Source organism: Opisthocomus hoazin, chromosome 1 (genome assembly GCF_030867145.1).
Source record: "Opisthocomus hoazin isolate bOpiHoa1 chromosome 1, bOpiHoa1.hap1, whole genome shotgun sequence".
In the NCBI taxonomy this organism is placed as follows: Eukaryota; Metazoa; Chordata; class Aves; order Opisthocomiformes; family Opisthocomidae; genus Opisthocomus; species Opisthocomus hoazin.
Genome location: NC_134414.1, coordinates 137,686,345 through 137,713,269, shown reverse-complemented (window position 1 = coordinate 137,713,269; position 26,925 = coordinate 137,686,345). Strand labels below are relative to the sequence as shown.

The 26,925-nt window shown below is 44.5% G+C and overlaps 1 long non-coding RNA gene across 3 annotated transcripts; it reads right to left on the bottom strand.

Moving 5' to 3' along the window:
* Nucleotides 1–26,866, bottom strand: LOC142360464 (uncharacterized). Of its 3 annotated transcripts, XR_012763074.1 has the most exons (6): nucleotides 26,635–26,866; nucleotides 25,924–26,063; nucleotides 23,504–23,596; nucleotides 20,657–20,732; nucleotides 9,778–9,948; nucleotides 1–631 (listed from the first exon to the last, which is right to left on the bottom strand). It is a non-coding gene; the product is annotated as an uncharacterized LOC142360464 (long non-coding RNA). The 3 variants fall into 3 exon arrangements; XR_012763075.1 differs by lacking the exon at nucleotides 20,657–20,732; XR_012763076.1 differs by lacking the exon at nucleotides 23,504–23,596.
* Between the last annotated feature and the right edge of the window lie 59 nt (nucleotides 26,867–26,925).

Genomic DNA, 26,925 nt, shown 5'->3' with positions numbered 1-26,925 from the left:
TTTGTGGAGTCATCAAAATGGCTATTTATACATATCAGTGTGTACTGAGTACTTCTCCTGAATAATTATAAAATAACAGGTCAGCAAATGTATACTAATTCTTCTGAGTGACTTCAAATGACAACTGTGTTTGTACAGCGAAGATTGTGCAGTTATCCCTGAATGCTAGACCTGACTGATTCAGTTCTCCGCAGTTTTTGCTTGAAGGCCCTTCGAGTGAGAAATACGTAGGCCGAAGTCATTCATTTTTTTCACTATGGTTAGGAACAGAGACACAACGGCAGGAAGATAGTTTATTTCCTATAAACAAACAGAATTTCATTTGCTAACCCTGCTGGACCAACCCCTTCAATAGCATTAAGTGTACATTTCATTAACAAAAAGAAGTCAATGTAGATAGAAACAATTCAAAACTATGCAGATACATTTATTAAACTGTTTGATTTTGATTGCAGATTCAAAGCCCTTTTATAAGAGGCCCCAGACACCTGGCAGATCAGCTCCTGCTCTTGCTTCTAATGAAAGCTCCCTTCTCTTGAACAGTGAAATTGTCAGTCGATAGAGGGAGGCTTCTGCCCACGGGAAGAAGGAGCCTGGACAGGACCCGGGCCAAACTGCAGAATTCTTCTGCCTGGTGAAACAAAAGTGAATGTTCTGGTTTGGTATTTTTAGGATTAAATGCAAACCCCACCTGCTCGGAAAGGTTTGGCTTTTTTTTTTTTTTAATAATGATACTGTTTTTGTCATGCATTCATTTAGAAAATCAAGCCAAACTTCACATTTCGCATAGCAAGGGAAGAGAAGAAAAGTTTTTATCACTTACTCACTGCAAGGCATATACAAGCATCAGGGTTATTAGCAAGATTATATTGGAACTTCATATTTAAATTCAGAAAGACCTTACTACTTCATGACTCTGCACTAAAGAACACGTATTCTGCAAATGCGAAGCACACACGAATATAAACCTCCCAGAATTTCTCATCTCGTTTTTACTGCCTTTTTTTAAATTTGTCTTGATGAATTGACTGTGGCTAAGTGAGGACAATGGAGAGATGTGCACTATTTCTTTAAATCCAGAGCAAGGCAATAGTAAGCCTAGAGAGTAGCTTTGCAGATAGATCAATTTTCATTAATCTAATAAAGTTGAGGGGCAGGGGGAGAGTGCCTGTACTGATCCATATCATCCCGGTAGTTCAAGCCCCTCACAAATCCTCTATCAAAATGGGTGTTAAGCAACGTTGCAGTCTCAGTGGGAAATTACATTGTGGATTGTTCTTACAATTAGGGCAGGAAGAGCGGTATGTGCTGATGAAGGCTGTGTAGGTGATTTTAAGCACATAGGCAATATATATTTGTTAGGATCTGGACAAAGATGTGCCAGCTCACTCTATAAAAACTCCTGAGCAGTCCAAGTAGTTCAGTAAAGTCAGGGAAAATTAAGCATAAGGAAAAAAGGGTTCAGAAACAGAAATAAGTAAAAATGAAAATGTGTATCTAAAATGGAATCAAAATGTTAAAAGCAGAAGTAAAAGGAAGTAAAAAGACCATTTTGACCTGTTGGATTCTGTATGCATTACAAGATTTCATAAAGCACAAGATCTTCTGCATTTTACCTTTCTTTCTGTTTCTTCAATTGTGTAATTTTTCACCTTTTTATATCTTGCTACAGGGGAGTGGATTCCAACAGCACTTCTGTGGTCCAAGGAGGAGCATTCAATTTTATCAGAATATTCAGTCTTTAAAACATGGGAGTGGGAGGGCAAAAGAAAAGGTTATAGGGGTGAGAGATGCCAGAAGGCACCAGGCTGTTTTTTTCCAGATGCAGAATTACCATCTATTTTTATTTTTATAGGCCAGTGCTTGCATCCTACAGGATTGCAATTTGGGACGGTTAGACTTGTAGATCCATAGGTTGCAGCTCTTTTGGGGGGCTCTCTCATCTTGCTGTTCATGTACACGAATTGGTTGGACATGGGTTAAGTAGGTCTGGGCTCAAGTGTAGCTGTTATGCAGCCTCAGGAGTCTTCCTAGAACCTGAGGGCAGTGCAGCAGTGTTTTTGGTGGTTCTCAGCTAAGTGCTAAGTCACTGCAGGTACAACAGCCATGGCTTCATGGGCAAGGAAGGCTACGAAAAGCTTTCCTTCCCTGAGACAACTACACAAGTCCTAAGGGAAACTCAGAGAACAGAGCTGGAGAGACACTTCTTTGGGGCAATGAAGGAGTCAACAGAAAAAGAAGGAAAAAAAACATATCAAAGGTAAACAAGGCAGAGTAGGTGTGAGCACAGATGCTAGAGAGGTTGTTAAGGAAGTAGACCCCATCAAGATCCTAAAAGGGCTGAGTGACAAGTGAGGAAGAAATGGAAATAAAGAGGAAGAAACTTAAGAGAGAGAACTACAAGAAGGCAGTGCTTCACGGAAAATCTGCCGTAATAGCAGCTGAGTGGGTGAACAGGGGCATTGGGCCAGTGACGAAGAGGATGAAAGCAAAAAGATCAAAACATCACTGATACGACCAGTGAAGTCATTGAACATAAGGACTGGGCACCATAAGGTGGGGGAGAAAGAGCAGGACAGATAAAAAATTTAGAGAAAGGAATCAGAGAGATTGGAGCAAGGGGGAGGTCCATCAACAACAATCCGCCAGGATCCTCCGTGCAGTAGTTGAGTCTGTCTTGTCATCAGGAGAGGACTTGGTCTCAGTGACAGGGAGCAGGACCAAAGAGAGACCGTAAGGTCTAAATGAGTGTTTTAACTATCAAGAAGTGATATGAGAGGAAGCAAAAAGAGGGAAGAGGCAAGAGGCATAAAGCTGGACAGACTACGTCAAGGAGAAGGAGAGGGTGTAGCGAGAGCCTGCTATTTAGAACCTGCATATTTCTTCCTTGAAACAATGAGGCAATTTGTTTTGGAGAGATTTATACCTCATGCAGGGTAAAGGAGCTGCAGATGATCTGTCTCATGCAAGTTACGTTTGAGCCACAGGTGTCAGGTGGCACAGGAAGGGTTAACTTCAAGTCCCACCAAGTGGCTGTACAGCTGGTGAAATGCATCTGTCAACAGAACTATTACTGTCATCCCCAGATCAGCACAACGTCCTTGACCCTGGAGGTCAACTGAGAGGCATTAGCTGTTACACAGAGAGAGCTGTCATGCTCTGGTGGGAACAGAAAGGTTACAAGACCAATTGGATCAGCCCAAGAAGAAAAAATGTCCCTCCTTATCCAATAGTGGCTTAGAGGTGCAGATGAAGTTCAGTGTGATGGAGCTGCTCCCGCGCCTTTTCCCTTTGGAAACTAGATCTAAACACTCCCTTTCAAACAGGCAAGGAGAGGGACTCCGGTATTCATCCTGCACAGTCCTCATTTACGCACATTGCAAAACTGTTGTGCAGTTTGCTGGGTGCAACACCTGTGCTAGTCATTGAATGCTGAAGGCTGGAAGGGGGCAGGAAGCAGATTTAGGGGGGACAGGACCCCAGGGGTGGCACAGGGCGGGGGGAAGTAGTGTGGGACAGAGTTTGTAGGACTGCAAGAGTGAAGAGCTGTTAGACAGGACTAAGAAGTTTGCGCTTTTAACCAAAAGAAGATGAACACAGACATTAAAAAGCTCTCTTTTTTGAAGTAACTGGTGGCATTCTCATTGGCTTCAGCAATGTGTTTTTGTCATTTTGTTTACAGCGCAGTCACAGTAACAACTTCTCGGTCACAACAGAGGTAAAGGGTTCTTAATGTCACATTTCTCTGAAGGGATGTGAAATCTTAAAGCTAAGATTTCATTTGTGAACAATTTCATTAAATGTCCTCTGATGATATATATAGACACATAATCCAGTGCTGTTCAGTTGCCAGGCCTGGCAATTTCATCCTAGCTTAGCTGAAATATTATCTAAACTGCGTTTTTGAATGGGTGATTGACAGTGGAATGGCAGCACGTCCCTCAATACTGGAATATGGCAGAGTGGAAGGGAAATGAGCAAGCTACGGAGAGATAGAGGCAGCAAAGAAAAAAGGCAGAAAAAGTGAAAGGAACGGGAAAAATAATCAGACTCTCCATTTTTTTTGGTAAACCAATTGTAAACTGTTAATCTGGCAGCACATTGTTCAGTTTGTAGAAGTGCCTCCCCTCTTGCTCCCCTAATTTACCCCTCTCCCCAAGTGTTTTTTTGTCTTTTGAGGCAACCTGCATTAGCAGGACATTTTTGTGCTACTTGAATTGGGGACAACCTCCCACTGCGTGCCGCACAGGGAGAGGACAGTACCCCCTTCTTTGTCTGCGGGTTCTGCAAATCCTGCAGCGCTCGCGAAGCTAACTCAGTAGTCGCAGCAGGTGGAAGCTCCCAGCCCTGCAGCAGCTGTGTGCAGCCTTGATCTTCAGGTTTTCACACACAGTCCTCAACCTCCCCTGCCCAAGCCTCCTTTCCCTGTTGTTTTTTTTTTTTTTTAATGCGGAAAGCAGTAACCCTCTGGCTCGGCTAGCCCCCCGCTATCAGATTCCACTGGAGGAATTCTGGGCACGAAGCTTCACAGGGCAAACAGGTCTCCCGCGCTCTCTGTTTCCCCCTCCATCCCTCCCTCTCTCCCTCCTTCTCTGTCACTGGGAATCCACCCTTATCCACTGCAGCGGGGACGATATTTTTGAATTGTGTTTATTTGTTGGCACCCTGGTGTGAAAGCGCTTCCCATCAACTGCATATTAATCTTGTCAGCAGTTTGTGAACATTTTCCTCTCTCTCTGCCCTAACTAATTTATGACTTTTGGGTCTCTTGCTCCCTTCCATCCCCACCTCTCACTGTAATTAAAGAGAAATTAATCTTCCTGATTTTTGTTAAAGTGACTCCAACCATGTCAAAATGGTAAGAAAGGGACTACTTTAGCCCTAGGAAGAGTAAAGTTAAGAAAGTTGTCCACTGACTTTTAGAAAAACACAGGTGGTGATACAGGTATCTATCCATTACGAGTTCCCATGATCTTGGAAAGCCCTGGGTCATTTGTGCCTGTACTTTTTCCATTGATCCATAGCCACTGGCTGGAACCTCTGCTGGCCTTTTCTTATCTTGAAATCCCCAGAGACACTGCAAATACCCAAGACTGTAATCTCCATTCTCCTGAAATCTTTGAGGCCATTAGTTATATTCATTGATACAGCTTTTTATTCACTATATTCATCAATACTTCTGTTACTTAATTACCCAAACATGCCTGGGCATTTTTTGTAATCCCATACTCATGGTCCCTATTTCTTGAGTACATACTCCACAGTGACTTATTTCAGGGTGGTTTTGGGGACCTGAGTTGAATTTGGTTGCACCGAGAAGTCTTCTTCAGGAAAAGGCGCTATGGGGGCAAGTGCAAATGGTGTGATGCTGTTAATGCACAGGGACATTGACTAGTTGGAATTATAGAGGAGGTAGCTGAGAGTGCCCACCATACAGGGAGTGCACATCCTCCCACCACCACCTCCATCAGAGAGGAAGACGGTCCCCGCACCCACCTGGCAGGGTGGGACTAGCAGAAACCCTGTTCCTTTTTTTTACTCATTTGATGGTTGCTTCTGATGAGCTGCTCCAGCCTTTCACCTCCTCATGTGAATTTCAGTGTGGACCCAAATGGGTCCTGGACCCACTACCAGAACACTCAACTATATCTAGGATGGATACTGTCAGCCTGAAACAAGCTCTAGGTGAATAGAAATGGAGCTGCTTGCTTATATAGCACCCCATCTTATTTTTCCCATGAACCTGGCTAAAGAGCCCAACGAAATGCAGAGCCACAGCCAATACCTTCTAGTTCCTCTATGGTAAGAGCCCCAGTTATCTGGAAAGCTCAGCACATGCAGCCTCAGCCTTCCAGGTCTACAATATAGATGGACACAATTCAGAGAAACCACTGATCTATGCCCATCTGTGAGCTAACTAAATGTCTTATGTAGCTATTTGGCAGCAGGAGTAACTCTCAGCCTTTATCACCTACATCAGGGTGTGACTTTTGCAGGGACCTAGCCACTGTGCCATTACAATTCTGTGTCATTACTTCAGAAGCAGATCGCTGTTATGTGCTAGGGAGGGGGCTATACTTCAACGAAATCTGCAGAGATGGGAGCATGAAATCTGCAGAGATGGGAGCATGAAGTGAGCACCTGCCTTCTCAAAGAGTATCTTCGTGTGACTGCATGCCCCCAGGGCCCTGGGATTTGCACCAGATGCCTATTAGACTTACAGCTTTCTACTTGTGACACAAAATAGCCAGGACCAACCTGCACAAAGCATCCCCTCTTCCCTACATCCCATCCCCACTGAAGCTACAGAAGGTTTGACACATCCAGACCCAGAATCTCCAGGTCCTGGGGCTTTTTTCCCTCCATCCTGGAGTCCAAAATTGCCCAGATCTGTCAGCCTTTTGGTACACCATATAAATCGTATATACGGAGAGTGTTTCAGGAAAAGGGTCAGCTACAGGATAGAAGTGAAAGAAGGTGCTTTTATCTGGAAGAAGGAAATTGGACATTGTTTTGGATTTATAGTGTTGGGCTGTCTGAGTAAGATGATGGCTGACAGACATTTTGTAAGAATTTGATATTGCTAAGTAAGTACGTTATCAGTACTGTATTTGCATTTCTATTGTTTTTACAAAGCATTTCACAGTACACATATAGACATCATTCCAAACTGAGAGGCCAGTGGCTTGGCTGAAAAAATAGATTCTTACTTCTCTGGGACTGAAAGCAAACTCTGATTTTTCTCTTTGTCAGCCAGGTTTTTCTACCACACAGTGGAGCTATCTGCTTCAGGAAAACTCTGCCTCCTTTGTAATCATAAGAGAAAGATCGTGCTAAGCACTGGAAAGTGGAGCAAGGTGAGTAATCTTGTACTGGTTGAAGACTAGAAATGCAACAGACAGAGGACATGTGACCCTCTAGACGCTTTAAATTCAACTATATTCCACTACTCTGCCTCGTCCTGCATAGATTTAATTTGCTTCCTGTCCGAATACTCATCTCCTCCTGCTGCTAACAGAGCTACCTCCTTCCCTTCTGAGCTCCCTTAGTGTCTCTGCTACCAAATTTACATCAGTTGTAAGTGTGCCACTTTGTTATTTACATCAGCATCACCCTGGCTGGGACTAAAAAGGCTTTGTGTACCTCAGGGCTGCAGCTATTTCTCTTATTCATGTCAATGAGTCCTGCATAAAAGGTTTTGCCAAAATCTAAAAAAGTGTAAAATTGATGACATAATCATGGGAGAGTCTACGGGAATATTAAGGAGGATTAGGATACTATCAACAAATCAGGTTTTAAGTACTGTTCTGCTGGGCAAGGAGTGTTTTCAATTAATTTGTAATTAAATAAGGGAAGCAATTTAGTGAACTTTGAGAGATATTCCGGCAAACGGTTTATCTCATCAGTCTGAACCTCACATTCCTCCAGAACAGGATCATTGTTTAGATCTTGGGCATGTTATATGATCCGACCTATAGGAGTAATTTAATAAAACATCAATATTTTCCTTCTATTAACCCTCAGTGTCATGCTGAATGGAGAGAGCTGTCTCTGCCCTCCTTCACAGTCCCCATTACATCTGCACCCTCTCTAACTGGTTGGACAGGTATTATCTCTAAGCAGCCTGGGGCTTTCAAACATAGACAGACCTGACACATTCTCCAGCATATTCGCAGGACAGCAGTAATATATACAGGAATGAAGATGAAGCAAGGAAGGGACAGATGGAGAGGACAGAGGACAATAAAGGGGAAACACATACTGCTTTCACAGTGGAAAATGTAGCATCAGTTGAAGAGGTTTTCAAAAAAGATGATGAGATTTGCCCATATTTTCTCAAAATATTCTTTATAAAATCCTTTTCTCAATCAGACCCAGAAGTATAAGGTAGTTTAAGAGGACCTGAGAAGAGATGAGCAATTCCAGATGGGGTTCTATGCATGAATATATTCAGGACAGGCAGAGCAGGGATTTGTTGATTGCTTAAATGGCTTAGTGCAACAGCTGGGCACATTTTGTGTATGACCAAAAATAATAGTACAAACGAACACTGACGTCCAGACATCTGGCCTTACAGCTATTGTTCTTGGCTTTTTTTTTTTTCTCATAGCCAGAGTTATTCCATGGAGCAGATTGAGGGTGTAAGAAAATTATGACATGCGGGAAAAAGAGCCAAAAGAAGAGATTTAGGAGATAATTAAAAGGTAGAATAGGAAAAAAATTAAAAAAATTAGGTGCAAAGGGAGTATAAGGAGATAGAGTAGGAGATGAAACACGAACAGAACTGAAGAATAAAGGTGTTGGGGACAAGGAATCAGAGAAAGGAGTAAATGAAGTCGGAGAAGAAAAGACAAGCAAAGGGCTGAAGAGAGTACTATATAATAACTATGTTGTTAAAGACTTACTGCAACTGCTGATAAAGCAAAAAAGACATAGACACCTTTGGTATAGATTTCTTCCTTTTCAAGTCTCCTTTCACCTTGACTTCTCCCATGCTCTCTGTCCCTGGCTTGCCCTGGTCATTGTCATATTCATGATAAAACACTTGTCTGGAAAATTCAACTTAAAAAGGGAAAAATTGAAAAATGAAATTATAGACATTTTAATTTTTGCTCATATTGGACACATTCAGATAAATTTATTTTAGAAGCTGTAGTGGTAGTAAAGTTCAAAAGGAAAATGCAGTCCTGTCAGAGGGAATGGCTTTTGAGTCAGGAGCATTCCTCTTTCTCTCCTTGTGAAAACTATCAAAGCTTGGCCAAGTTGGAAAGGTCTCATTTTGACATGCACAGGTCAAAGCTGTGCAGCTCAGGTCTCCAAGGATTTTGTGCATGCTTTGCATGCATAAGAAGTCAAGCATGTTGCTTCTCATAGACACTGCTCCTAGAGTTAATAGTGGTAGGACAGACTCCCCCAGGATTGCGATGATCTGCAACTGGTTCTCAGAAAACATGGCAGAGAGGACCTACTGAATGGAAGTGGAGGGGAGAGGGAAGGAATAAAAAACAATTGATACAGAGGAAGACATTGACCAGAGCATAGAAATTGCAGACAGGAGTTGTTTGGATACTGCTCAGGGCAGGGATCTGAGGAAAATGGAAGGCTACATTCAGAAGATAAGAGGAGGAGGAATCTGAAGCTGAAAGATTCAGCTTGGGGAGAAGGCTGGAGCCACAAGCTGTATTGGAAACCTGTCGGATGAAGAGGTGTGTCAGGAGAGAGATCAGTACTAGCAGGCGATGTGTCCAAGGTAAAGGAGTTGGTCTAGATAAGCCCAGAAGCTGGAGAGGGAGCAGAGTGTAAGGAAGGTAGAAAAGAGGGTGAATGCTAAGTGTGAACGAAGAGCCTGAGAAGCTGGAGTGGTATGGGGCAACAGAGATTGCGAGAAACACAGGAAGGGAGAAACTATTGTAAACTCAGAGCGGCAGAGAAACAGACTGATCAGGCAACTAGTCGGTGCTGGTGACACAAATCAGAGAAGGGAACGAGGGACAAGCTGAGCCAAGAAACTGGGGCAGGAAAGGGTAGAACATGTACAACATATACCTATGGATAGGGAAAGGACAGAACTGCAGCAAGGACCAGGCAACAGAGATGGGGCACAAGGATCACAGCTTGTTTGGAGCTGGCAGAGCGGATCCCCTTTGATCACAGTCCCCATCGGAACAGAGTCCACATCTCACCACTCCTCCCCGCCATGGAGTCTCTCTGAAAGCCAATAGTGTGTGGTAGTATGAATTGTATGACCTCATCACTTTTTAATGCTCATTCACTTACCAGATAGCAAACCTCTGCTGTTACCAGTTATTCCAGTTAGCTCAAGTGACAGGCGCTGATGAAAGTGATCCTAAGTTATCAGTGTGGAGTTAAAGACGTCAGTGTGATCCTACATAACTGGTTTATTTTTTCTCGAGTTCACCTTTCCTCTTTGAGGCCTAGGAATATAAACTCCAAAAAATATTTTAAGAGAATGCTATTAAGCTGTTAAGGTCAAAAACTTTTAAGTTGTTCAAAAAAAGGTCAGCTTTGCAAAGCATGCATCATGTCAAAAGTATGAGGTTATGCTACTGTAAGAATTTGACTCTGTTTTTCTTACAATTTCTCCTGTGATGTTGTATTAATTTCTATTTTTTATTTAACAATGAACTCAATGTCCAGTTTGATTTTTAGTGCCCTGAGACACAGTGTTCAGCATATCTGGAAATGGTTCCAACAAAAACCATGTCTGAGCCCTTCTTCAGCTACACATCCTGCAGAGAAAATGCCTATGTCCAGAAACATCTCATACAGCCTTTGGGGGTTCTTTCCTTTTCTAGAAACTCCTCCTTTTCTCACTCCAGCCACTATGGCTCACCCCGTCCCTCTCAAGCTCCTAAAGGAAGGTCTCATTATGCTCTACAGTGGCCTGGGGACTTTAAATACTGCTTGAAGAATCATATAATATTTTCCAGTTCCCACTTAGTAATGGCTCCTTGTCTCAGTGTGGCTCAAGCGAGCCCAGCTTCTTCACCCATACCTGAAACAACCATGTGCTGCTACTAATTTGCCTCAGAAACCTGGCAAGAGATTGCTGTTGTTACAGAGAGACCAGGTAGGACTGCGTTACAGAGCAACATAAAACTTTGGGCCCATAGGAATTGCCTTGGTTGTGGTGCTGGGAGTTTGTATTTACAGGCTGCACAACTCCAGGCGTGGAATGCAGCCACAGACTTGGCTTGTTTATCTTTGTTTTGGTTGCACCAAAACCGACAAATGAAACAAACCCCAGAAAAGAGTTTCTGAGCTTAACTGCTGCTGACCTTTTGCCCAGCTGTACAACCTCTGGCTTTCCCTCAGACAATTATGGAAGGATCGGAAGCTTGATCCTCAGTCATATATGAATCTTCTCCTCTGAAGAAGGGGAAAAAAACAGTTCTCAAGAGGAGCCAAACAAGACCAGTGGATGAGCTGTAGGAAACAACAATGCATGGAGCCCAAGTTATGGATTAGGCATGGCCTCGCTGGTATTGTTTGCTTCCATTATAGATAATAAAGCCAGAAGTAGCCACTGTGATCATCTGCTCCAGCCTCCTGCATAATGCAAGGCATAGAACTTTCCCAGATTAGCTTATCTTCAAGCTATAGCATCTGCTACAGGAGGAAAAAACATTCAACCTTTCCTGGAATCTTTCCAGAGAAGGGCGTTCATCACAGTGTTTGCCAATTGACCCAAGCCACTAGCTGCATTCTACATTAAATGTGTGGGGCCTTGTTTCCAGTCTGAACCAGGCCATCTTCAGCTTCGCCCACTGCATATCGTCCTGCGTTTGTCTGCTGTAATAAAGAGGTCCAGTCCTCAGTCTGCCATCTCTGCGACACTTGAACGATAGGATGACTCCACCGAATGGAGTCATCTCCGCAGCGCAGCTCTGTGAAAGACCATGGACTTGAACACCAGTCATGAATGACCTCCCATCTCCTTACCAAAGGCTGCAGAGCATGGCTGAGAAAACCCATTTCTTTTAAAGCCAATGGGGACTCCTAGTGGGAAAGATGCGATGACTTTCAAAACACTAAAAATTGTTTACAATTGAAGTTGTTACTTTATAAATAGCTCTCGCTTGTTGTCATGTGGCCAGTTTAATTAAGTAGTGCAGAGCGTGTGCGGTCACTCACCTCAGATGATAGAAAAATCTGTATTGGGCCTTCACCCTAATGTGAATTTCCTGACCTGACAGATGGGGATTGAGTGTCTGTTTATGCCAAGAGGAGTTCGCTAACATTTTTCCTCTAATTACTAATTATACCAGTGAAAGGGGCTTTACGGCCGGAGTCCTGGAAATGTGAAACCCGATCATCAGAGATTTGCAGGAAAGATGGAAGATTGATGGGTGACATCAAACAGCTGACAAGGAGGCCAGGGCAGCCAGACGGACAGCAGCTGCTCCAGGAGGCTTCAGGGGTTGGGGGGCAGCTGCTCAGGGGGGATGGGGGTCCGTGGGGGAGGAGCACCGAGGGGGCTGCGCCATTTTAACAGTTCGTGTCCCCCCTCAGTCATTTCAGATATGAATGGGTGTAATCTCCCTGGGCTCGAGGCTGCGCGTGAGTGCATCTGCCAACAGGTGGAAAGACAAAGCAGCGGGGCTGAAGGCAGCTGCGACCACAGAGGGAACTATGGCAGAGGGCTCCACAGGGAGCTGCAAACACCAGACCCAGGAAGAGGAGATGGAGGATGTAAATCAGCTTCTCTGGGCCTCAGGTTTCCCAGATCCAAGCCTAAACATCAGTGTGTCCGTTCCCTGGGGCCCCAGGAAACCTGTCTTCCCACCCAGCTATGGAGTGAGGCCAAGGTCACTGCGAAGGGATCCTCACAGAGCAGTTTCCTTTTCTGAAGAAGATGGGAGTTGCATATTCTTGTCAAGCTGCATCGATTCCTGTTTAGAGGTCCAAACCCAAATCATCCTGGTGGTCTCTGACTTGATGGTGGGATCAGCACACTGCCTGATTCTCTGAAAGATGTTTGTCCCAGGCTGGGCTGTGTTACCCCTACTCTGTTACCATCCAGTGGGCTGGAGACTGGTGCTGCATCACAGTGTTTGTACAACCTCAGTCTCCAGTGGTCCTGCTATGGTGTACTTCACGTGGCCTCCAAACCACTGTTATCTTTGGCATTCTTGGGAATCACAGGGATCAGCTGCCAGAGCTTCCCCTACATGCCCCCTTGTCTAAACTACCAATCTCCTCCCAACTACAGCCGCTCTGCCAGCGTGACTGTCCAGACAGAGACTCCCATGCTGACAGGAGGCCTTCTTCTGCTGGAGGAGTTAACCACCATCTTGAATGACATTCCCTGAGTGGACATAAGAGCCCTAGTGCTGGCACAACTGCTCCTGCTCCCAGCATTATTGCCTGCTTGTCCTTGCCACCCTGAAGAGGATTAATTATCACGCCATGAGTCCACACCACTATGCCAGCAAACTGCAGCCATATCCTGCCCAAACCCACTATTCCAGAAAGCAAGCAGAGCGGCCACTGGAAAAACATAAATTGGGAGTCTGCTGAGGAGCTGTGAGAAAACAAGCTTTCAATGTCCTGGAGCAGTAGGCATCTGGCTGATTTATATTCTTGAAAAGGGCTAAGCAAACGGTGTTGGGTTTTGCATTCCACGAATGTGAAAGAAGAACACAGATACATAATGAGTCATCCTTATGAAAATTGCTTTTTGCTGGATGTAAGAGAGCACACAGCAGCAGTAGCATCGGGATGAGCAGATTTGTGATAACAGGAACATTTTCACCAGTACAGTGAGCTGAATTTCAGACTGGTATAGTAGATAGTGCCCATGTGTGTTAACACATAAATAACCTCTACTGCCACCTAGCCAACAATCGAGATAGTTACCATAAGCTCCATCTCGGGTAACGAGCCTGCCTTTCACAAGATTTGGCAGAATCTTATAACAATTATGAGTATTTTCCAGAGCTCTAGGTCGTGAGTGTAAATTTTAAAACAACCAAATAATCACATAGGAAATATTATAGTTTCATGGTTCAGCATGTACATTCTCATTCCACTTCTGGTCCAAGTGGGTAGCCTTCATCTGAAGTGCAGTTGGATAGCTCTGTCCTGCATATATTCTCTACCACGAAGGAGCTTAGTTATCTATTCTGCCTAGGAAAGGCTGTGGTCTCCCACAATGTTATTTGCATTTCTATGCTTATACTTTTCTTCTCAGAGATACAAAGTACCGAGTGTCTGTTAGCTTAGAGAACAGTTCTGCTCTTTCATTGTGTGAAGAAAACTGCCATCAAGAATCTAGCCTGAGTTTTTCAGCTCCAGCTTTATAAATGCATACAGAACCACACTGAAAATATGGATATTTAACATTACAACCAGCTTTGTATTTCCTTATTTTATCTTTTTCAAATTATGTTTTAGACATACTACTGTACAGAAGTGTCCGATGTTCTTTGAAAAAAAAACCCAAAACCCAGAAAAATCCCATGGGCTTTCTGAAGCACCCATCACCAACTCCTCATAAATATCCCATAAAGACATCCCCAGCTTGATCTTTACCAGACTGATAAGCTGTTCTTTTTAAAAGTCTAATGCAAATGATTTCCAGGGCTTCCCCTCTAGGTCAGCAGCCTTTCAAAACTCGATTAAAACGTTCTATTTCCCTACTGACCTGAGGATAACAAATTCATGAAAGTCTGCGCATAATGTTTCCCTCCTTCAACAATTCTTTAAATTCCAAATATATAAGTGGAGGTCTAGAGACCAGTGTGGGAGGATGGGCAAATAAATGGGTTAAGGCAGGTCATGGTATCCCAATTTGAAAAGACATTAAAAATATAGCACAGTCCCTAATGGTAATATTGCCATGCCCCAACAGTACCATGCCCTACCAGCAGTGTATTTGCATGGACAGAACCAGAATTATTTTCTCCCAGCTTCAGATTCCTGCCTTTCAGTGCCTTCTCACCCTTCTCACCCTCCCAGCCACACAGACTGCTTGTTTGTGTGTAGCAGCAGCGATGCAGCGTACCCCAGGGTTCTCATTTTGAGCTCTGTCCCTCCTTTGTTCTCTCCATGCCTTCACATCCCCTCCATGGATAAAATCAGGAACAGGAATGTAGTCATTCTTTCAGAAAAACCACACTGTTCCTGGCTAGTTGATGGAATAATCCATGATGGCATAAATGCAGCCTTGAGAAATGCCTCCCAAAGGCCAAGTTGCATCATTGATAGTCATTTCTCATGAACACTCAGGCAAAGAAGTTGGTTTACAGCACTGTGAAGCTTTCCATCCTTTTGCCATATTTCTGAAAAGCAAAAAGGATAGCACTTTCTACGGGCAACTCCACTGTGCTTGGCAGTAAAGATCTCCAAGTCTCTGATTTGAACAGCATCCCAGTACATGCAGTGGACCAACTAACTAATGTTTCATTAAAATCTATTAGAACCACTGGATGAGAAAGGCTGCCAATCATATCTACTACGTGTTGCTAATCCACTTTTTTGGGGCAGAAAAGAAGGGTAAGCCACCTTGGCCTGCCCCGTTTCACCCAATTAGACAGCCCTCTAATTAAATGTGAGTATACCTCCAGTGATCCAACACGTGTAGCTGAAGGTCTGTGAGCCAGGTCCACAAGCTCAGATCATTCAAGGTACCTGGGAGCTAACTGCCTATGGATCTGGGCCCCAGCCTGCTGTTCAAAGCCTCTAGAATTACTCGAACTCTGATGGCAAGGTCTGAATGAGGTAAGTGTTGAGCTTTAGTAGTCAATATTTTCCTTGCTTCAGAACTGATCAGCTTTTCCCGCTGCTAGCTTACTGCCCCAAAATAACAGCCATATATTTGCACCAGCTTGGAATCCCAAGTATTAAGCTCTAAAAAGGAACATAAAGTGCTGATTGAACCTTTTGTGCAAAAGCTTCGTTATGATCTCCAACATAAAATTCCATCACCTCTGAAATGAAAACTACCCTAAGAGTGATTCAGTTTCAGAGCAGTTTTTTATTACACTCAAACTCTCACACTTCTTGGTGGCATAGCTCTGTCCTTCTAGTGTTGTCTAAACATCATTAGACCAGAAGACAGCCTTTCAATTTCAGTTCATGAATTTTCTGTCCTGGAAAGCAATAGTTGGTGCTGCAAAATCCAAAAAAATTTCAAATAAATCTTGCAAACATCAGACTTTTGTATAAGAGGAAACCAGACAAGTTGCACTTCATTGATTCACATTGGTAGTAATGGCACTCAAGATTTACTGACAGGAGCTTGCAGCAAAAATATCTAATTCACCAGTGATTTGTTTAAATTACTATTTTTTAGCCACCATAGGATTTTGTGGGATGATGAAGAAAAGACAAGATAGTTCAAGGCAAACAGAAGACATGTTCACCAAAAAAAGCTTTCTGTTGGCCTATATTCAACCTATATTTTAAAGAAAGCTAAGAAATTCTGCTATCTTTCATTTTCATAGAATGGTTGGAAGGGACCTTTAGAGGTCATCTACCCCAACCCCCCTGCAATGAGTAGGGACATCTTCCACCAGACCAGCTTGCTCAGAGCCCCATCCAACCTGGCCTTGAATGTTTCCAGAGACGGGGCCTCCACTACCTCTCTGGGCAACCTGTTCCAGAGTTTCACCACCCTCATGGTAAAAAATTTCTTCCTTATATCTAGTCTAAATCTACCCTCCCTTATTTTAAAGCCATTACTCCTTGTCCTATCGCAACAGGCCTTGCTAAAAAGATTGTCCCCATCTTTCCTATAGGCCCCCTTCAGGTACTGGAAGGCTGTAGTAAGGTCTCCCCACAGCCTTCTCTTCTCCAGGCTGAACAACCCCAACTCTCTCAGTCTTTCCTCGTAGGAGAGGTGCTCCAGCCCTCGGATCATCTTTGTGGCCCTCCTCTGGACCTGCTCCAACAGTTCCATATCCTTGTTGTGCTGAGGGGTCCAGAGCTGGACACAGGACTCCGGGTCTCACCAAAGTGGAGCAGAGGGGCAGAATCCCCTCCCTCAACCTTCTGTCCATGCTGCTTTTGATGCAGCCCAGGACAGGGCTGCCCTTCTGGGCTGCGATCGCACATTATCAGCTGATGTCCAGCTTTTCGTCTATCAGTACCCTCAAGTCCTTCTCCGCAGGGCTGCTCTCAATCACATCCTCCCCCAGCCTGTATTGATACTGAGGGTTGCCCGACCCAGGTGCAGGACCTTGCACTTGGCCTTGTTGAACGTCATGGGGTTGACACAGGCCCACCCCTCCAGCTTGTTCAGGTCTCTTTGGATGACATTCCTTCCTTCTGGCATGTCAACTGCACCACTAAGCTTGGTGTCATCTGCAAACTTGCTGAGGGTGCACTCGATCCCACTGTCTGTGTCACTGATGAAGATATTAAACAGTGCTTGTCCCAATATAGACCCCTAAGGGACAGCAATTGTCACCAGTCTCCATCTGGACATTGACCCATTGACCACTACCCTCTGGATGCAACCATCCAATCAATTCTTCATCCACCCAACAGTCCACCCACTAAATCCATATCTCTTCAATTTAGAGAGAAGAATGTTGTAGGGGACCACATGGAAGGCTTTACAGAAGTTCAGATAGATGTCACCCATTGCTTTTCCCTTGTCCAGTGATCTGGTCACTCCATCATAGAGAGACACTAGGTTGGTCAGGCAGGACTTGCCCTTGGTGAAGCCATGCTGACTGTCTCAAATCACCTCCCTGTCCTCCATGTGCCTTAGCATGGCTTCTAGGAGGATCTGTTCCATGATCTTCCCAGGCACAAAGGTGAGGCTGATAGGTTGGTAGTTCCCAGGGTCCTCCTTCCTACCCTTTTTAAAAATGGGCATAATGTTTCCCTTCCTCCAGTCACCGGGGTCTTCACCTGACTGCCATGAGTTTTCAAATATCATGGAGAGTGGCTTGGCAACTACATCAGCCAATTCCCTCAGGACTTTGGGATGCATCTCACCAGGTCCCATAGATTTATGTATATTCAGGTTCCTCAGGTGGTCATGAACCTGGTCTTCCCTTACAGGGGGAGGGGCTTTACCTCCCTGGTCCCCATCTTGTGGTTCATTGACTGGGAAGGGGTGGGGAGAGAGGTTGCCAATGAAGACTGAGGCAAAAAAGCTGTTGAGTACCTCAGCCTTCTCCTCGTCTGTTGATATTAGGTTGCCATTCTTGCTCATCGGGGGGTACGCTTTCTTTAATCTTCCTTTTCTGGTCGACATACTTGCAGAAGCCCTTCTTGTTATTCTCAGCTTCCCTTGCCAAATTCAGCTCTAGCTGCACCTTTGCCCTCCTGACCCCATCCCTATACAACTGGGCAGCATCCCTTTACTCTTCCCAAGATACCTGTCCCTGCTTCCACTGCCTGTGCAGTTCCCTCTTGCTCTTTAGTTTGACCAGCATGCCTAGACTCAGCCATGCCGGTCTCTTCCCTTCCTTGCCCGATTTCTTACATCCGGAGACTGAGAGCTCTTGCACTCTCTGGAAAGCATCCTTAAAGATCTGCCAGCTTTGTTCTGCTCCTGTGTCCCTGAGGACCATTTCCCAGGGGGTCCTATTGACTAACTCCTTGAAGAGTTGGAATTTTGCTTTCCTAAAATTTAGGGTCCTGACTATACTCCTCACCTTTCCCATACCCCTCAGGACTGTGAACTCCACCAATGTGTGAACGCTGCAGCCCAGCCTGTCTCCAATCTTGACGTCACTGATGAGCTCACTTGCTTTGGTGACCATCAGGTCCCATATTGCATCCCCTCAGGTAGGGCTGTCTGTTACCTGGCTTAAGAAGTTATCCTCAATGCACTCTAGGAGTTTCCCGGATTGCCTACAGCTCACTGTGCTACTTTTCCAGCAGATGTCAGGGTGATTGAAGTCCCCCAGCAGCACAAGAGCCTGCGAGTGCGAAGCCTTCTGTAGCTGGAGGAAGAAGGCTTTGTCAGTAGACTCCCCTTGATCAGGTAGCCCATAGTAGACACTGACCACAAGGTTCACAATTCAGTAATGGCAATCAGGTCACAGCTTCTAGCAGCACAGTAGCTTCCAACTCCTCCTGTTTGTTTCCTATGCTGTGTGCGTTTGTGTAGAGGCACTTCATCTGGGCTGTTGGTCATGTCACCTTCTCAGTGCAACACCCCTTATTTTCCTTGAGGTGTTTCACAGAAGTTTCCTTGTTGGCTCCTACTTCCTCAGGAGCCGCCAGCTCATCTCCACAGACTTCGACTGTGCTGTAGTGTCCCCAGCATGTCTCTGGGCAACAAGTTGAGGGCCCATACCAGCACCCCATCCCTCTAACCATTGTGTGTCATCCCACAGCTTGTCACAGGCAAGCCTGATATGTTCCACCTTCCCCTTCACATCTAGTTTAAAGCCCTGCCAATGAGCCCTGCAAGCTCCTCAGCAAAGATCCTTTTTCCCCTTTGAGAAAGGTGGCTCACATTTGATGCCAGCAAGCCTGGTGCCATGTAGGCCACGCCACTATCAAAAAAAATCAAAACTATGATGGAGACACAAGCCACGGAGACATGTATTAATAGATTGGGTCTGCCTGTTCCTTCCAATGTCACTGCCCACAACTGGAAGGAGGGAGAACAAAATAACCTGTGCCCCAGATTCCCTCACTAACTGTCCCAAGGCCCTGAAGTCTCTTTTAATTGCCCTTGGGCCACTGCAATTTCATCATCACCCACGTGGAAGAGCAGTAATTGTTAGTACTTCAAGGGCCATACCAGAGTAGGAAGTTTCCTAGTGACATCTCTAAGTCAGGCTCCTGGGAGGCAGCAGACTTCCCTACGAGGAGGGTCTGCCTGGCATATTGGACCCTCTGTTCCCCTCAGAAGAGGGTCTCCTACAACTATGACCTGTCTTTTCCTCCTTGTGGAGGTGGTAGCAATACGGGGGATAGGTCCTTCTGGTCTTGGCAACTCCTTTGGTGTAGACGGATTGTCCTACCTTGTCTACTGACTGGTCCTCCACATCTAAAGCCTCATACCTATTGTGCAGAGGCACGTGGGGAGGCGTGGTGGGCAAGGAGATGGTTCGCTTGCTGCCCTGATTGTGGACTTGTTTCCACTCACTGCTTCCCTTTAAGACCCTGCCTACATCCTGGTGGGGGGATACTGGATCCCTTTGATCACAGGCTTTTTCTGGTGGCTGTCCCTGCTCAGGATTCTGTGAGGTCAGAGCACAGTTCCACCACTTTTGCTCACAGTCTTACTTTGTCATACGTGATGACAGACAGTCACAATGACTTTATGATGTTGGTGTAACTCAGAATACATCCATGTAGAAGAGAATTCGGGTTTAGACACCACAGACGATATATCGGGCCTAACTGCTAAGCTCAGCTGTTTATATCAAATCTCTCCACATTATTTTCAAACGCTGACTAGTGCCTCTCCTAAAAATCACTAGATACAAAATGAGGATTACAGATGGCATGATCTGAAAACACTGGCACAGGCAGGTCAGTGCATTGGGAGCATGGCCAGATTCTAGCTAACCAGTGTACCTTTTCCATTGATGGCCTTCAGAGCCTTGCAACCCTGCCACAGCAAATGTTCTGCTTTGTCTGAAGTAATGAGATGGAGAGAGATGGAAAAAGTCCTGGTTTTTCATTCTGACTGATGTTAATGTGAATTAAGGAACTCGGCTGATGGGAATTAGTGCTAATACAGTTTGTTAACTACGAAAAGTGCCAATTAGAAATTCTTTTAAACTTGACCAGTGTAATGGTATAACACAAACACTTGCTGCATTTTATTTGCTTAAAGCGTACTGAACCCATATGAATGGGTGATCACGGCAGAAGCTGTATTATATCGATGGCAAGGTGTTACCGATTGTTCTTTGCAACTGGTATTTATTATACAACAATTCTCAGTAGTAAGCGGAGCTTTTACATTAAAGCATCTGATAAGGATGAAAATATTGTTTACCCTTCCTAAAATTATGTCATTTGCTCTTTAAAGAAAGAATTGGTTTTCTGAGAATTTTAAATTAATTCTGCTCTCCTTCAAATAGCTAATTTAAGAAACGCAGAAAGTCTGACAGAGCTTTCGTTTCATTGTCATTTGCAGAAATAAAGTACAAATTCTTTCAACTTAACATGTTTTTAAGACTCACTAAAATCTTGCCCGTAGGATACTTACGCAGACTTTGAGGGGGCAGGAAACGGTCTTTTTTTGTGGTTACGTTGCATAACTGCACAGTGTCCATCTGAAGCAGCTGAAGAATAATACTCTGTTACAGATAATTCCATAAAGGTAAGTCACATTTCGTAATACTTTCCATCTCTCTCTTATCTCCGTAGGCGGGTGCAATACGAGGCCCTGGCAGGCAGAGACTGCTCATAGCCTGCTCATGCCCATCACCTGGTTTTCACTGTGCTTTTCCCAATAATAGCTGAGGCTACAGCACTTGCAGGGGGCACTATACAGGGTCATGGATGGATCCTGATGCCCTCAGGAATAAGTAAATTTTCAAATTATTTCAGTTTCTACAGGATGACTGACCAAATTACAGGTTGTGAACTCCACTCATTAACTACTGCAGTACCCAGCCTTCCAATATTCTTTTATTTCGCATGTCATCCGGGAAATGATGGAGGTGGGGTGCTCGATGAAGTGCAAGGGAGGAGGCACTCCAGCATAGCTGATGAGGGAGAGGACCACATCTGCATCAATACCTTTGCTGGAGTGCTGTGCCAGGAGCTTGCTGGCTGTGGGGCTTGGCAAATGTATCACGGATCACACAGATCAGCTGCATCCAGAAGCAAGGACTGGCAGGAGACAGGTGGTGGTCCTGGAGATGTGAGAGATCTGCTCCTGCCACTGCTGGGAGATGCTGGTTTTGAGGCTTTACGGTGCCACAGGCTGCTGACACAGGCAGGGCTATGTGCTGGTCAGGGGGAAGCATTTCAGCAGAGGGGGCCCAGCTTCAGTTTTGGAGATGCAGCATGAGAAAAGCTTGTGAAGTAGGAACGGTGCAGGTGGGAAAGAAAGAAGCATAGGATGCTGTTCTGGTCTGAGGCAAAGAGACTATTAGTCAGACTTCAGGTTTACGGAAGAGTAAAGGATTTAGCAGATGATAAGGTAAGGCATGACAGTGTTTTCAGATACAGCCCTAGAACTGGGAAGTTTAATTATGGCTGTTCTATAAAGCAGACTTTAGGTCCAAGTATGACCAAGAGAGACAGGTGCCAAAACAGGGCGGGAAATGGCCATTACTCCATGTACATCTTTCCAAAATCTACTCATTGAACTAGATCTACTGGGGAGTGTACATGCTCAGAGAAATAGATTGGAAAGAAAGATGGGGGAATTAAAGTTGAAGCAACAGTTTCAGAATGGCATATATGGTTGCAATTATTCCGCAAGCAGACATTACCCTCAGAAAATTCAGTTAAAAGCCATGCAAGTACAAGTTCACAGAATTAGGGCACCAAGGCCAAAGTAGTATGGTTCTAGTCATTTAATTACTCCAATTCCAGCTCAGATTGCATGCATTTTTATAAATAATCTCTTCTCCTTTAAAAAATAAACAAACCCACCATGTCTTTCCACCACTTATTACGAACATATTCAGTGCAAACTCTGGCATACATCTCAGGTCTGTTTACCCTCCATGGTGTTAATGTTTGTTTTTAATGGATTAGAAACATTTTTATTTTCGCACGAGTTACAGCATAACATTTCAGATTCCACTTATGCAGACTTTGCTTTGTTTGGCTGTTGGGAATGGTTAGTGGTTAGAGCTCAGCACTACCGTGTAAGACTCCCTTTCTGGATGGTGGCAGGATTGAGGAGTGCTACAGAAGCAGATCTCCATGGAGGACCCTCTAACCTTGGGGAAACTGCTCCTTTTGTGCCAGAAGAAAGCAGGCAATGATACAGGATTTGAAAGTGTAGGAGAATGGGGTGGCGGTGGGGAGTTTGGCTTTCTGCAAGGGTGGGAAAATGTTTTCTTTGGATTTATTTCTTTAGGGAGAAGAATAAAACCTTGTGATCTGTTTTGGAACAGGCAGGGCTAAAGCCTGAGATATCTGAAATTGGACTTTTTTGCGGACTGGTAGCACAGAACTGCTTCCAAAATTCAGTTACCTAGAGATGGTAGAACTACAATACCAAATGCAGAGGGAGTCTTCCTTTAAAGAGACTGTTGCACAGCATCCAGCTGGAATTTGAAGTCATTTTACTGACAGATCATAATGGATTTCATTTCGAGCTTTGCCAGGAATCCTTATACCATTGGCTACAGAGAAGAAAAAGCATTCTCCTAGCACATGCATGCACATGGGAGAGAGCAGACTACAAAAGCATCTTTTCCGAAATTAAATGCAGAGCCTTGTATGATTTTTTTTTCCCTAGTAAAACAAAGTTGGTGGAGACTCTTAAATGTAAACTTATCTGTATGTATAAAGGAAGTTTGATCTGTTCTGTGTGTTAAACTTGTGATAAACAACAGAGGCTACACACATTTGTAACTCAGCTTGACAGGAATTATTTGAGTGAAGAAAAATCAGCGACTGCCCAGGCCATCACTAAATGCTAGAGCTGAAGGGAGAAGGGAATATCTACAGTTTGCTTTAAGTCTGGCCTTGTTATTAGATGGACAGACTTAAACAGATCAGATCTATTGATTTGTGCATACAGCGGCCCAGCATCAGAGGGCAGGCCTTGCCGTGTGGCAGACGGACTTGACTGAATTGTATTGTCTTTACAATTTAGCTGTTTCCTTTCTCTCTAACCATCCCCGCATGTTCTCACAGGTCAGCAAGCATCTAGCAACACTTATCTTATTAGGAAGGCCCATTACAATCTGAGGAGTAGAGTTTTATTTTATTGTTTCATTGTGGTTAGAACTCAGTCAAATTAAGAAATTATTGACCTTTGGTTCTAGAAAAATTGTAAGCACACCATGCCACATTCAGAAGGGGAGTGCATTAATATATTTACGCTTAGCTTAACCTTTGTCCCTTTTAGGGAACATGTACTTACAATTTACTGATGTAGAAATAAGCTTTCTAGGTCCTAAAGCCAAGACAGATCTTTGTTCCGCATCCATGAGGCCAATGCAGTCCATGTGGGAAGCTTTATGCAAATTATATAAATGAATTTACAGACTGAGAAATAAATTATAAGGAATCATTTGGTGGCCAGAGCAGCAAATGTAGGCAAACACCTCCTACATCCAACTTGGTACGTGAGAGTTCAGGGAGGCTGTGGAAACACATGCCATAGCTGCCAAATCTGTGTAACTTGTGAGATGGTTGTGTCCTGGGGGGTTGAAAACTTCAAGCAAAAGATGTTCCCAGCCCAGATGCTGCAGTGCCATGACAGTGGAAAGGGAAGCAAAATGGGTTTTATGTTCTTCCCCTTTTTCCTTTTTGAGGGAAAAAGGACTGAACAGAGTTCTCTTTAAAAAAAAAAGTGTACCTTTCTTTTTTTAATACCTTTCTTCTTCTTTTAGAAACATAAGGAATGTGAAGGACTGTTTTCCTTAGCAGTGCTGAAGGCCATGTTAGATGTTTTAGACAACCTTCTGGAAAGTTTTCAAAAACGGAAACAGCTTTCTGAAGCCATAATCCAGGAAGCCTCCCCATTTAAGAAACATTTAAACCTTATGAAAGCAATATAAAGCAATTAAGTGTGTTCTTAAGGACTCAAGCAAAGAGGACTCTTTGCTCACTTCTCAACTGGAAGTGAGAAGTTGATGATTCTTACTGAAAAGATCATTTCTTCCAAATATTTGTCAAGCATTTAAAATGAGCAATTAAAAAAAAAAGCAATCATGATTAAAATTAGTTCCCCTCTCAGTCAATCAGACTTTAATATTATTTAAGATCCAAAACCTTTACTAATTCTTTAGTCAACTGTAGTCTTTCAGGAAATCTCAAGTAGAGAAGTCATGACTTTTACAACTAATAATGCCTTTCCGCTCCTCACACTTCACTGGAGAACCAGTAGGTGCAAATGCTCTTTAAGTCACCCGAAAACAAAAGGCAACCAATGTTCCTTCATCCTGAAGGAGGTAGAGTATAGCTATTTTTAAAATATTCCTTCTATATTATTATTAAAAGTGTGGGCACCGGAACATGTTCTTCTGTCTAGCTACTCCGCAGTATTAACCATGCATGCTTTCTTACCCTGCTGTGTAAATTCGGAATACACAGGGTCGTTAACCCCTCTCCCAAGGAAAGGCAAGCTACCTTCTATTTACATTTGTATTGTAAATTCATGGCTTTGGTTACTCCACTCTCATTTGTTCATGTATTCACACACTGTGTTTTCTAACAAGCCAGAAAATAAAAGGCTGACTTCATGATTTCTAGATTGCCATTCTCTTTGAAAATCTCACCATAAAAATTCGTCATACACAAAGTCATCACAGATTCGCCCATTAACTCTTGCACTAACGGTAGACCCAATTTCGCTACATGAAAATATCTGGCTTACATATGCACATCGTTTTTTTGCGCAGAAGGTACACCAAACTGTGTATTGTCTCTATGGAGACTTAATTTGCCTATTCTTCTCATCCTTTTGGTAATATAAGTTTTAAGATTGCAGCAACTTCATCTTTCAGTTCTCAGAAGGAAGCTGGAGGTTTTCGGACGGCTTGGTGACAACTGGGTGTTTTGTAGTCCAGACCATTTGGAAGAAACAAAGGCTGTAGTTTCACAATATTTGTGATTTGTCTCTCTTGTCTGTTGGAGGACCTAACCAAGAGGGTTTCAGTGATCTGGTTTACAGCTTGGCCTACAAGCAACTTTAGCAGCACAAACGAACAGACCGGAACAAGCAGCCAAACAGGAGACTTCACCACTGGAGCACCTATTTTAGGACTATATGCTAGGGCCCTTTGTAATAGGGAATAAATACAATCTCTTTCTCTTCTTTGTTCGGGACAGTGATGGAGGTAATTTTAAATGACCCGGTATAAGCTCCCAGCGATCGGCCGTCCTACTGCAGCTTCACTTGTTATTTGCCACAGCATCCAACAAAAACAAACAGCAAGTTATCTAGATGCATTTACTAAGATGATGAGCAGCAGAACAAAACAATTTCCTTCAAATAATTGTTATTCATCCAAGCAAACACACAGTAATGAGGCCAGTTCATGATTCTCACAGCTACTGTTCATGTTCTCAGAGCTGTTCTTAGGCTGACATCAGTCTTGCTGGTTTTTAACCTTCCTAACGACCCTGAGCAGACAGATTCAGGTGTGGGCATTACTACGCAGTCATCATCTCCCACAGGCACCATGACAGTGCGTATTTCCAGCCATACCATCAGGGCCTGGGTGCACCGCCCTCTCCTGTTGCTCCTTCTGAACCTCACATCCAGCCACGAAAAATCAAAAGGGTGGTTCATCATAACGACGTTTGGCACCACTGTCTGTGCATTCTGCCCCATACCTCTGTCCTGCTGCAATCCGCTGCTGATCCTGCCCCGCTCCTCCTCCCCGTGCTCTCTCAGCGCACCTCAGCAGGCCCAGGCTGCATATCCAAGACTGATGAAGAACAAGGATATGGTGGGAACGTCACACTGCCTGTTTCTGCGAACAATTGAAGTCTGACTTTTTTTTCTGGACAACAAAAGAAAACCTCAAAAAGAGAAAAATGGACACCAGCCAAGAAATGGGGTGGGGGAAAATGTTTATAGATGTTGGCAAATCTACTGCGCAGCTTTCCCATGTTATAAACTACATCACTGCCTGCAAACACAGGGAAGACACCCTTCTGCAAACCAAGATGATATCAGATTTGCCTGTTATGTCCTCCATGAACCTGAATTCCTACTTCTCCCCTAAAACCGTGTAATTAAAGGTGTTATATTCAGCATATACACTAGGTGATTAAAGGTGCTTTATTCAGCACATACACTAGGTCAGTACCATCCCAGAATGTAATTCTGACTAAAGCAGCAACGCGCTGCACAGCAGGGCTTTAAGGCTCCGGCAAAATTAAAAGCTTTGGAGGCTCCGAGCAACCCTGCTCGGTATCAGGGGGTGGGGGAAGGGCCGCATGTGGTTTGGGATATTTTCACCAAATGTTAAATCACACAGAATATTTCACTCGTCTCCAGCGTGAGATCACGCCATGACTCCTCTGTAATGAATTCTTTACCTTGGCAGCGCTCCCGCTTTCTCCCAGCCGTGCCTCCCCTCTCCCCTCCCGGTCCCAGCGCCGTCACATGTGGCAGTATGCGGAGAGCCATCCCGCCCCGGGAGCGGGCCCGCCGGCCCGCACCTGCGCGCTCCCCCGCCTCGCTGCTCCGCAGGCGGCCGCCGCTCGGGTCACGGCCTTCGGCCGCGGCGCGGCCAGAGAGCGGCCGCCGGCCCAGGAGGGGCCCCGCCGAGCGCTGAGCCTGCCCTGGGCCGGCACCGCGGCCCGCGGGCGGGAGGAAGGGCACATAGG